The following is a 13,399-nucleotide window of genomic DNA, read 5'->3' as shown; positions in this document are numbered from 1 at the left end:
ACAAGGGTTCTATTTCAAAATCTGTTGTGGTTAGGAATCTTGACTTTCAGGAGCTGTGTGTTCTGTATCAAAGCCAGTGATACATATTAATAAGTGACATATATGACTATATGCAGATTATCTCTTCCATCCTGCAGCCTCTAGATGCCTATAGCCAGGATACCTAAATACACCATCACCTTGGGAGACATCAGAGTCTATGTGAAAATCTAAACAACATCAACTAGGGCTCTTGTGGATTCAAGTGAAACAAAACCCCAACCCAAACTGATGTAAGCAACAAAAACATTTATCAGTTCACATAACTGAAAGGTACAGGGATAAAATATATGTCAGAAAAGCCAGTATATTTTTTGTTTTAGGCATATTTAGATTTCTTATTGCATTTGAATTTTGACCATTGCCTCTCTTGAGTGATCTCTCTTTGCTTGACCTCTATGAGTTCATGGTTCTCATTCTTTCTAATACCTCCCTGGCTTTTCATTCATAGACCTCTCCTCTTCCACTAACCACCTAGATGTTAGTGGTCTCCAGGTCTTTTAACCATGTTTCCCCTTAATGATCTTGTCTGAAAACATATATTCAATTACCATCTACATTCTAATTACATCTGTATTTTCAACTCTAAGATGTCTCTTGACCTTCTCACTCTTGCCTCCATCTTCCTCTTCAATATCTTTATCTGACTTCGCTGCAGGTACTACAAATTCAGTATAATCTATCTGACCCACTCTACCAGTTTAAGATGCAGATGAAACCACATGTCTTTTATCCTTTCAACTAATTGTTCAAATTCTCACATGTTTATGTTCATAGATACACATCATTGTAGAAGAACTCAGGAGTTCACTCAACCCAAATATATCTAGTTCTCTTTTTCAAACTCCAGATGAAAAAGAGGAGTTACAAAACCCTCCTACCCCACGAGTAGCACCACACTGGCCACATGGGTCACTTTTGAACACTGGTCTTGCCCATTTTTCTAGACATTTGTTCACTACCAGTGTTATGCCTTTACTAATTTAAATACTTGCATATTCCCAAACTTTAGGTCTACAGCTATTTGACCCACAGTCACATATTTGGAAATTGTTTCCCAGGTATGCCAGGTAAGCCATCAATTCTCCATCAATTCAGGCCATTTTGTTAACCCTGGAAAAAGAGTCAGTCAGCGGACCAATTCCCCTTCCCTGCTACAGAGTTCCTTTTAGACCCCAGGTATTTTCCTCCCTGTGGTTTTTGGTCAGTGCCATATCAGCCCAATGGGTTTCTCAAAATTGCAATGTCAGAGAGAGGAGGTTGAAGATGTCTGACACTTGCCTGTTTAGTACTCTGCTTAGAATCTTACACCTACTCCCATTTATAAGGGATGACTACTCTCCTTGCATGTGCATAGCTAAGAAGGTATACTCCAGTGAAATTTAGGAGGGGAAAAAAGGAAGAAAGATGACTTTTTCTCTCTATCCATATGAACATGTGGGCAGAGTATATCATCAAATAAATAAACCAAATCCTTGCTCTACTTCAGGAGGTGCCCATTACATCCATATGCCCAACTGAACTCTGTCTTTTCCTGACACCAGCTCCTTTCGTAATATTTCTTATCTTGAAAAATGCCTGTATATGCAACCCCAGCCTCAAATGTGGGGAACCTTGTAGACCTCTCTCACTCATGCACCACCCACATCAACTCTACTTCCTCATCCTGCATCAGTCTCTCCCCTTCTATTTCCAATGCTTTCATTATTAATGCTTGAAGGGATTATAAAAAACTGCTTCTTCTGTCTTCCTCCTCCATCACACATACTGCTTCTGGAGTGATTACTTCCAATGCAAAAATGATCATGATATTTCTGGGATTAATCTTCATCAGTAGTTCCCCATAACTCTCAAAATGAAGAATGTCCTCATGGCTTCTTTTTTTTTTTTTAATTTATTTCTTTCAGCATAACAGAATTCATTGTTTATGCACCACACCCAGTGCTCCATGCAATACATGCCCTCCATAATACCCACCACCTGGCTTCTAAGGCTTCCATGTTCCATAACCTGAACCATATCCAACTCTGTAGCTTCATCTCCAGCTACTATTCTACATAATTTGTAAGTTTTCCAAACTCCAGCTATCTCACACTGTTCCATATCCCTGCATCTTCACACATGCTATTCTTTATTTTTTTAAAAAAAAGATTTTATTTATTCAAGAGAATGAGTGAGAGGGAGAACACAAGCAGGAGGAGGTGTAGAGGGAAGGGAGAAGCAGGCTCCCTGCTGAGCAGGGAGTTCTACCTGGGGCTCAACCCCAGGATCTTGGGATCATGACCCAAGCCAAACACAGTTGTTTAACCAACTGAGCCACCGAGGCACTCCTACACATGCTATTCTTGATATCAGCAATATCCGGTTTTCCATTTTCAAATAATTGACCCCTTTGTCCTCTTGCAAAACTTAGTTCAAGCACTTCTAAATTTGGGAACCATCTGTGGACTTTCTGTCTGATTTTTATGTCCTCTGAGCAATAATACTATTTATCACATCACAATATGAATGCTGACCTAGTTGTTCATCTCTCCCTCTAGGCTATAACTTTGTTAAAGAAAATATCATGTTTTATTTATATTGACAGTCACATCAGAGAATGCACTGCCTATCACCTAATAGGTATTTCATAACGTTGTCTCAAAAGAATGAATAACATGTGTAAAGTGTCTAGTACACTGTCTAGCACATTATCAGTGCTTAACAAATGTTAGTTCCATTTCACATCTCTCCTTTGTCCCTAACATCTTTTGCTTTACAAAGCTGTATAATTAATTTTCACTTACATTGCAGGAGCCATTTGCCCAAAGAAAAGAAAATTGGAGACTTTGTCGTTATTCAGATTTGCTAATCTGAATTATCCAGTTTAACTCTCTCACAACATTTAACAAATCTTTGCCAAATACTCACTGCTCTTTATGCTGTCCAGGTACATTTTCTGTTAGTAGCTTGTCACTAACACAAGACAGATATGAAGGGCAGTGCTTAAACTTCCTATGGACATAACTTCAATCATTTATAGTTGCTATTAGAAGTGATATCTGACACCACTTAAGAATCTAGCCAATCAAGAAACAGAACTGGGTATTGAAAAGTAAGACTACTTAGCACCCTCCACCATGATAAATCAAGCCAAATTTTTGTTGAATCTTATTTTTAATGTTTATTTATTTTTAAGTAATCTCCACACACAATGTTGGGCTTGAATTCATGACTCCGAGATCGAGAGTGGGCATGCTCTCCCAACTGAGCCAGCCAGGTCCCCCTTGAATCTTATTAATTTTCTATCTTCCCATCTACTTGTAGCAATTCTATTGTACATTATATTTGAATAAGGTGGTGCTTGGAGTCATTTTGATGTCATGAAAAAAATAATCCTGAGGTGAAAACTAACAGAGAAGAGGGCAAGACCCTGAATTAACCAGGCTTTCTCTATCTCTGAAATTTTTCAGTTACAAGCAGAAATTATTTATTATTGTTGTTATTGTTGATGTCAATCTGGTCAAAAAATTAGGCTCATCTGTAAAGTAGGAATACTTTTGTTTGTAAGAGTTATTTCAAATATCCCAGGGGACCAACATAGGGTTCTGGTGCAGAGACAGGGTCAATGCTTTACCTGCTGCCTTAGATTCTTTTCTGCTGAGATCAATTGGTGTGCTTCTAACAGGAGATTGGAAATGTAAAGGTCAATCTCCAACCTTAAAGACCATCTATTTCTGGAAATAAAATTTAATGTATAAAACATTGGAAAAGGTTAAGAGTTTTGCTGACTTTTTAGTGGTATTAAAGTGATATTATGCCAGGTACCCAGGAATACTGGGGCGTTGACCAACCAACAATCTCTACCTCCAGCTCCCAAGGTGATTTAGGGGGATACACCCAAGGAACATTAACAAATAAGAACCCACACTTCCCTTTAGTAATAGCTGGGCCTTGGCCAAGGAATCCAAAATCAGAACTCTGGTAAATATGCACTAGAACATATATATGGCTTAGGTTCAAACAACAAAGAAGCCTTCCTTCAACCCTTCCTTACAAGCCAAATCCAAATGATAGAGCCTTATCACATTTGGTCTGGACACCTATAACAGGACCTTTTCAATGTATTCAGATGAAAGGAAGTAGAATAGAAGGCCGGGTATGGACATTCTACCCCAAAAAGATTTTTCTCTCTAACAAATATGACCTAATCAGTGTCTGGCAAATTGACCTATGGGATTAGTGACTTCTCTTGGAGGGAGGAGGTGGAGAACATGGGATAGAGACATACAATGCAGAAGAAACATCCTTCTATCCCTACCAACAGCAATTAAAATTACTCTGAAGCATCAGTCTCAAGTTCTCTACAAATCACATTCCAGTGTGAAGAACAGGGAAGTGACCAAAGATAAAGACATCTGAGGGTGCTTCTGGACCACGCAGTGCCTCCTGCATGGAAAGTGCCTTTCACTTTCATTTATACTCCTCTGAACACCCCAGCTTACTGTGAAAGTACAAAAACAGTATACAATGAAGACAGAGGATAGCAACTTAGTTCTCCATTCCTGAGTTGTTGAAAACAACAGAAATAAACACAGAACAACATAAGAAAGCATGAGTTTAGAATCCGACAGAACTGGGCTCAAATCCTGGCGCTACCATTTGCTAGCTCTGACACCAAACCTTAGGAAAATACTTTAATTCTGTAAACCTCAGTTTCCTTTCTTTAAATCATTGTGTTATGTTAGTCACCATACAGTATATCATTAGTTTTTGATGTCGTGTTCCATGATTCATTGCTTACATATAACACCTAGTGCTCCATGCAATACATGCCCTCCTTAATACCCATCAGTAGGGTCACCCATCCTCCCAACCCCGCCCCTTCTAAAACCCTCCATTTGATTCCCAGAGTCCATAGTCTCTCATCGTTCATCTCCCACTCTGATTTCCTTCCTTCATTTTTTCTTCCTTTCCCCTAATGTCCTTCATGCTAGTCCTTATATTCCACAAATAAGTGAAACCATATAATAATTGACTTTCTCTGTTTGACTTATTTCACTTAGCATAATCTCCTCTAGTTCCATCCATGTTGATATAATTGTTGGGTATTCATTGTTTCTTATGGCTGAGTAATATTCCATTGTACATATAGACCACATCTTCTTTATCCATTCATCTGTTGAAGGGCATTTCAGCTCTATCCACAGTTTGGCAATTGTGGACATTGCTGCTATCAACATTGGGGGTACATATGGCCCTTCTCTTCACTATATCTGTATCTTTGGGGTAAATACCCAGTGTGCAATTGCAGGGTCATAGGATAGCTCTATTTTTAATTTTTTAAGGAGTCTCCACACTCTTTTCCCAAGTGGCTGCACCAACTTGCATTCCCACCAACAGTGTAAGAGTGTTCCCCTTTCTCCACATTTTCTCCAGCATTTGTTGTTTCCTGCCTTGTTAATCTGTGCCATACTAACTGGTGTAAGGTGGTATATCAATGTGGTTTTGATTTGAATTTCCCTGATGGCTAATGATGTTGAACATTTTTTCATGTCTCAGTTAGCCATTTGTATGTCTTCTTTGGAGAAGTGTCTGTTGATGTCTTCTGCCCACTTTTTCACTTGATTATTTGTTTCTTGGGCATTGAGTTTGAGAAATTCTTTATAGATCTTGGATACCAGACCTTTATCTGTAGTGTCATTTGCAAATATCTTCTTCCTTTCCATGTGTTGTCTCTTTGTTTTGTTGACTGTTTGCTTTGCTATGCAGAAGATTTTTATCTTGAAAAAATTCCAAAAGTTCATTTTCGTTTTTGTTTCCCTTGTCTTTGGAAACATGTTTTGGAAGAAGTTGCTGAAGTGTTTTGAAAGAAGTTCTAGCACTTAGAAAAATACCAATGTCATTTTTCTAAGTGCTGGAACAAACAATCCTAAAATTTGTATGGAACCAGAAAAGACCCCGAATTGCCAAGGGAATGCTGAAAAGGAAAAACAAAGCTGGGGACATCATGTTGCCTGATTTCAAATTATATAATAAAGCTGTGATCATCAAGACAGCATTGCACTGGCACAAAAACAGACACATAGTTCAAAGGAACAGAATAGGGACCCCAGATATGGACCCTCAACACTATGGTCAACTAATCTTCAACAAAGCAGGAAAGAATATCCAGTGGAAAAAAGTCTTTTTAATAAATGGTGCTGGGAAAATTGGACAGCTATACAAAGAAGAATGAAACTCAACCGTTCTCTTACACCATACACAAAGCTAAACTCTAAATGGATAAAAGACCTCAATGTGAGACAGGTCCACCAAAATCCTAAAGGAGAACATAGGCAGTTACCTTTTTGACATCGGCCATAAAAACTTCTTTCAAAACATGTCTCCTAAGCCTCAGTTTCTTAATCTGTAAAATAGAGATAATAATATCCTTAGTTTATTGTAATCCTATACAAAAGCCACTCTTTCTTAGCATTATTTTATCTCTATAAAAGACTTCTCTTTTGCAAATGAAAACTTTGATCTTTGAGGGAGAATTCTGGAAGGATCGTTTCACCCAAGTGCTAATTTCTATTTTATAGTAGCCTGTGCATAACTAGCTGAGGTCTCGATAGAGTATATGGAGTATAGAACTCTTAGAACATCAAATTGATCAGTTTTGTCTGCTGAAAGATCTCCCATTACTGAGACAACCACAGACATTTGGTAAAACTACTATTTTCCTCTTGAGTAGACAATGAAGATGTCATGTCTTTTTTTTTTTTTTTTGAAGATTTTATTAATTTGGCAAGAAGACAGAGTGTGAGGAGGAGGGAAAGGGAGAGAGAATCTGAATCAGACTCCACACTGAGCACAGAGGCCCATGTGGGTCTCGATCTCATGATCATGAGAATATGACCTGAGCTGAAACCAGGAGTGAGAGGCTGAACTGACTGAGCCAACCAGGCACCCTGATGATGTCACATCTTAACAACAAATACACAAGATAGCTTCTCCATAATCCACTTCTCATAAAAGTGCTTCAAGATTCAAAGTGCTTCAAAAGATTGTGAGGTTATTTTTGACAAGCAGACATACATTAAATTCCATTTACTGCACTCAAGAGTTCATGTGGGCTGTGAAGAACATATCTGAATTCAGAAAATATAAGAAATGGAGTTTCCTATAAAGAAAGAAGAAAGTGAGCAAAAGTACTTAGAAAATTTAAAAGTGCTGGAATATTAGAAGAACAGCAGAAGTTTAATTATCTGAGGATCAGGAAGGTCAGTAGTAAAACCATTATATGTCGAGTGCTTACTATGTACTAGGCACTGATTATTCTCCTCTTGTGCTTACTATGTACTAGGCACTGATTATTCTCCTCTTGTATTAGGTAACTTAATCCTAACAAAGTCCTGAGATAAGTGCCATCATTTCTATTTCTTGGATCTAGAATCTTGGAGAGATTAAATACCTTGCCCAAGGTTACCCTAACTTTCCAGGTTTTAAATAGTCTCTGAGTGAGGCTAATAAGAGCAGTTTAAGAAAAATGCAAAAAGAGCTTCAGATGTCAGCACTGAAAGCCCTGTTAAAAGCTAGATAATAAGTTCCCAGGGGATAAGATATGAACATGAGGTATCTGGGGATAATAAATACTTATGCATATTAGGGATCCTATAGTTATATAAAGTCACTTTAGGTATAGAATATAATCTTGGGAAGGGATATGAATCTTAAATGTAGGCAATCCCAACATATCCCTGTTTCCTTCTTAAGGCAGAAACCATGTCATGCTCCATTTTATGTCCCCTCCCCCAACATCTGATTCAGACTTCCACTCCCATAAAACTCTCTTCAAACCCTTATTCTAGAACTTTAATTAATCTGCTAAGTGTTCAAGTCATGGGTGCTTCTTATATACAATGTATTGTCCATTTGTGTAGATCCATAACCTGGCAGGCACATAGTTCTTTAGGTGCTCACTGAATATGTGTTATATAAACCAATGAATAACCTTAGGGATGAATATATTTTGTGAATATACCTATACTATAAATAAATAGATTGAACTGAATCAAGTTAAACTACAGAATGATCTTATCAGTGAAGGTAAACTTATTCACCAGCATCTGGCACAGTGTAGAATTACTTAGTACATGCTTAGATGTTTGCATTTTAAGATGGGATCCAAATGAGTGAGGGATTCACAGAGAAAACTAGAAAACAATGGGGTAGTAGAAGCAAAGATTCCATAGTTTGTGGTGGGAAAAAGAGAGAATTAGGATATTCCTCATCTTGAGAAAACTGGGATATTCCACATGAAGATGAGGACCAATGGCCCCAAAGAAGGAATAAGTAGTGTGCCATCTCAGATTATACTTCAGATAGGTCAATTCCTGTGTAATCCTTATTTCCCACACTAGCAAGATAGAAATAAGTGTCCACTAAACAATACAAAATGGTTTAAACAATAAAAGGACTCAGAGAAATCTTGGGTAGAGAAACCCTGGAATTAGTTAATTAAGCAAATCAATGGACCAGATTCTTTCTTCCTTTTAGCTTAAAGCCTACCTCTCCTTGTGGTCCTAAAATGGTTTTAGTAATTCCAGTTACTACAATTTCACTCACAAACACCCAGCAGAGATTATTTATTTGATGTGTCTCTTTTGTTTTTCTTATTTTATTTAAACTGAATTAATGAGCATACACTGTACCATTAGTTTCAGATGTAGAGTTCAATTATTCTTCCATCGCCTATCACACCCAGTGCTCATTACGTCATGTGCCCTCCCTAATGCCCATCACCCAGGGACCCCATTTCCCCACCCACCTCCTCTACACCAACTCTCAGTTTGTTTCCTGTAGTTAAGAGTCTCTTGGTTTGTCTCTATTGTTACCAGAATCTCCCCAGAGTCAACATAATTGTATATTCCACTGCCCCAAATGGGTATAACAGCACCCCCTTCTATGCCAATAGTTAGTAAGTGAATAGAATTTCCACTTTGGGCCTAAATGCTCCCTGCCTCCCAGCTGTCCCTCCCTCCCTCCTTTCCTTCATGCAAGAATTGCACAGATGTAAAAAGCAGAGTTCTGGGATCAGAAAAACCTGATTGAATTGTACCCCAGCACTTGCCAGCAGCATGGCTTTCGACAAGTGAATTGACAAGTCTGAGCCCATAGAATATAAGAAATAATACAAGCTACCTCATGTGGTTATGGAGATTAAAGAAATAATTATGCACTTAGCACGAGGAGTGACCCATGAAGATCACTTGATGCCACGGAACTCTTGTTATTCTCCCGCCATTTGGTTCTAGATTACTGCTGACCTCAGGATATTTCCAATAGGCTACACAGCCACCACATTAGAGTGAATGTGAATAAAATAGCATTTCTTAGACCTTCCTGGTTGAACAGCTTGCCCAGATGCTTCATAACCTTTATTAATTATATACACCACTTTTTCTCTCTCTTCCATATTGATATGTACACCTAATGCAACTGTCCTATTTTTCTTAATATCTTTTGGACTCTTTCTGTCCAAGATTATGGCTAAATTCTTATGCTAAACTTTTCTTGCTCTAAAACATTTCTACTCTATGACTTGCTGGCTTGCTGTCCTGCCTCCTACTGCTTGCTCTCAGCCAATCAGCACATTCCTCATCATACCAAAATTCATTCTTCGATCACATTGTCCACTATATTCTCTTCAGTCTTCTAGTGACCACAAATCTTTGTTTTGACATAGAATTCTAATATCTGTCTTCAAAACACTATGCTAGCTAGCTAACTCTATTTTACTTTAAAAAAAAAAAAATCTTTGATGACCCTTCTCTCAACTGAAAAGCTGCATCCTAAAGTTTTGGGATCCTTACTAAATGTGCTTATGATCTAAATGTGACCTGTGCCAAGCCACATACTTCCCACATTCTCGATTTTCTCAATCATACATGTCCCTTGCCTTTAGAAAACTGACATTTGATCTTTGGGTAATAATACTGTACATTATATGACAGTACCAATTTTCTAATAGAAAACATGTCAAAATATATTCAGCTGTATGTCAAGGCCAAGAAAGAAGCAGTGTTGAGTTAGGGTTAAAACCACAGACCTTGAAATCCACAGACCCCCATACTCCATCACAGCTTTCCTGATTATTATTTGTGACTTGGTTCTTAATCTCACTGTGACTTGGTGCTCACATTTACAATGTGAGGATTTTAAGACTGACATAGGACTATTGTCTGAAATCAACTAATACGATGAATGTGAAGTATTTAAATGATTTTTGTCTTATAGACCTTGAAAACCTGGTAACTACCATTGTCCTCACCTCTTTATGGGTCAAAATCCATGTTGCCAATTGAAATGAGGGTTTGCCTACATCTGGAATGACTATTTTCTTAGTCCATCATTAGTTTTCTATGCTGAAGTAACTCCAGGTATGACAGTTTCCAAGAAGCAGGGAAATTTACATGCATCTATTATCATTCACTTAAGGAATTACCCAAATTAAAAATACCATCAGATGTAAATGACTGAGGAACAGTCACACCCATTCCCACAAATGCAGATTGGAAAGAGCCAATTAAGATTATTTTCTCCTATGCCTTAGCAAGCATTCTGCTCAAGAGGATTTTAAATTACTCAGGGGATCAGGAAGAGAGAAAGAAAGTAGAAGAAAAAATCCTCTCTGCACTCAGGCAGAAATTCAAAGAGGAAAAATTGCTTCTTATGTTGATCTCCTGCTCTGGATTTTTCTTGGTTTTATAAAATGGACTTAAAAGTCCCCTCTAGTTTTGATTTTACTTTTATTCACACACTGGGAAGCCAGGGAAAATTGCATAAGCAAGACCTGCTACAAATTTCAAGTTATGTATAAGGAAGAGTTAAAATAAAGATGCAAATAATAGGTCTTCTCGGCATCATTACTTGCCATCCTTGGCCTTATCCAGTCCCTGCATACCCTTTTGCCTGCAACCTGCACAGCTCCACACTTTGCTCATCTTTTCCCCTCCAGCCTGTAATGTGTTTCCCTTCTTTACTCACTCAGCTTTCTTGGTCCAAATCAAATTTTACTTTCCCTGCTAAGCTCTTCTTAAGCCTAGCTTTCCCCAAGGGCACAATCAATCACTCTTGATGCTGTGATTCTACTATGGGTTTTTCAGGCTGTTTTAAGAATTTTCACATTGTTTTCTACTTTATTATTTACATTTCTGTTTCTTTAATGTCCAAACAATTTTTTTTCCCCTCAGTCAAAATAACCATTGTATCCCATTGGCCTGGGGATTTCTTGAAGGTTATGGTTATTTGTCTTCAGCGTTCCTTGGGGAAAGAATAGTATCTAGAGCAGTGGTTACTAACCAGGGTGATTTTGCCCTCCAAGAGACATTTTAAAACGTTTGGAGACATTTTTGATTGTCCCAACTGGGCTCTCCTGCTGATATCTGGGGGGTAGAGACCACAGATGTTGCTGAATGTCCTTCAATGCACCAGACAGCGCCCACCACAAAGAATTTTGCGGCCCAAATACCAGTATCACACCTTCTTCATTTGTAGCTTCACAGAATGGGAATGGGAAGTATGAGTCCTTCCACTTTGTCCTTTTTTCAAGATTCTTTTGGCTATTCTGGTTATTTGACTACTATCAACTTCTAGTGGGGGAGGGGGACCAATTTTGATGATGGTAGGGATTGCATTGAATCTGTAGTTCAATGTGAAGAGTATTATCATCTTAACAATATTAAGTATTCAGGCCCATGCATCTGGTATCTCTCTCCATTTATCTAAGTCTCCTTTAATTTTTTTTCAGTGATATTTTGTAGGTTTCTTGTACTTTCAAGTCTTGTGCTTCTTAGGTAATTTTAATCCTAAATATTTTATTCTATTTTGTTGATTTTAAGTGTAACTGCAAGTGTTTAGAAATAGAATTGATTTTCAATATTGATCTTATACTTGTAATCTTGATGAATTCATTTATTAATTCTAATAAACTGGTTTTTTAGTGGATTTTTTAAAAATTGTCTTTACACAACATCATGTTATCTATAGAGATAATTTTACTTATTAATTTCTGGTATGGATGCTTTTTATTTCTTTTTCATGTTTAATTACTCTAGCTGGAATCTCTAGTACAATAATGAACAGAAGTGAAAAAAGTAGTTATGTTTATTCTATTATGAATCTTAGGGGAAAGACACCCAGGCTTTCACTATTTAGTATGATGTTAGCTACAAGTTTTTTCAGAAATATCTTTTATTAAGATGAAGTTCCTTCAGTTCCTATTTTGTTAAGTGTATTTATCATGAAAAGTGTTGAATTTTGTGAAAAGATTTTTCTGTCAACTGAATTGATCATGTGGTTTTTCGCCTTCATTTTATTTATGCAGTGTATTATGCTGATTAATTTTCAGATGTTAAAGTAACCTGGTATTCCAGGGTAAGTCCTACTAGGTCATGTGCATAATCATTTTCATATGTTGCTAGATTCAATTTGTTTGTTATGTTGATGATTTTTACACCTATATTAATAATGAATATGGATATATAATTTTATCTTCTCATATAACTTGTCTAGTTTTGATACTTAGGTAATACTGCTCTCACAGAATGAATTAAGAAGTATTCCCTCTTCTATTTTTAGTAAGACTTTATGAAAGATTGATATTAATTTTATTTTCAACATTTAGTGGAATTCACCAGTGAAGACATTTGACCTTGGGCTTTTTTTTGGTAAAAAGTTTTAAATTGTTAATTCAATATTTTTAGTTGTTACAGGCATAGTCAGATTATTTTTTATAGGTCAGTTTTGTGTAATTTGTGCTTTCTAGGAATTTGTTCATTTCATCTAACTTACCTAATTTTTGGCATACAGTTGTTTATAATATAATAGCCCCTTATATTTTTTGAAATATGTCAGCAAGATCAGTTATAATATTCTCTTTTTCACTCTGATTTTAATAATTTAACTTTTTTCTCTCTCTCCCCTTTTTTTTGGGGGGGGTCAAGATAGCTAAAGTTTTTTTATCCCCCAAATTTGTTGATCTTGCAACTAACCAACTTCTAGTTTCACTGTTTTTTTCTTTTTTCTTTCTATTCTCTGTTTCATTAATTTCCACTCTATTCCTTAGTTTTCCTTCCATTTGCTGGCCAAAGATTTATTTATTTTTCTCTTATTTTTCTAGTTTGTTAAGTTACAAATTTAGATGACTGATTTAAGGTCTTGCTTCTTTTTTTTTTTTTTTTAAGATTTATTTATTTATGTATTTGACAGACAGAGATCACAAGTAGGCAGAGAGGCAGGTGGAGAGAGAGGAAGGGAAGCAGGCTCCTTGCTAAGCAGAGAGCCCGATGGGAGGCTTGATCCCAGGACCCTGAGATCATGACCTGAGCCGAAGGCA

The sequence above is a fragment of the Mustela putorius genome, unplaced genomic scaffold (genome assembly GCF_011764305.1).
Source record: "Mustela putorius furo isolate JIRA1106 unplaced genomic scaffold, ASM1176430v1.1 tig00000228_pilon_pilon_pilon, whole genome shotgun sequence".
Taxonomy (NCBI): domain Eukaryota; kingdom Metazoa; phylum Chordata; class Mammalia; order Carnivora; family Mustelidae; genus Mustela; species Mustela putorius.
Note: the sequence above shows the minus strand (reverse complement) of the source record.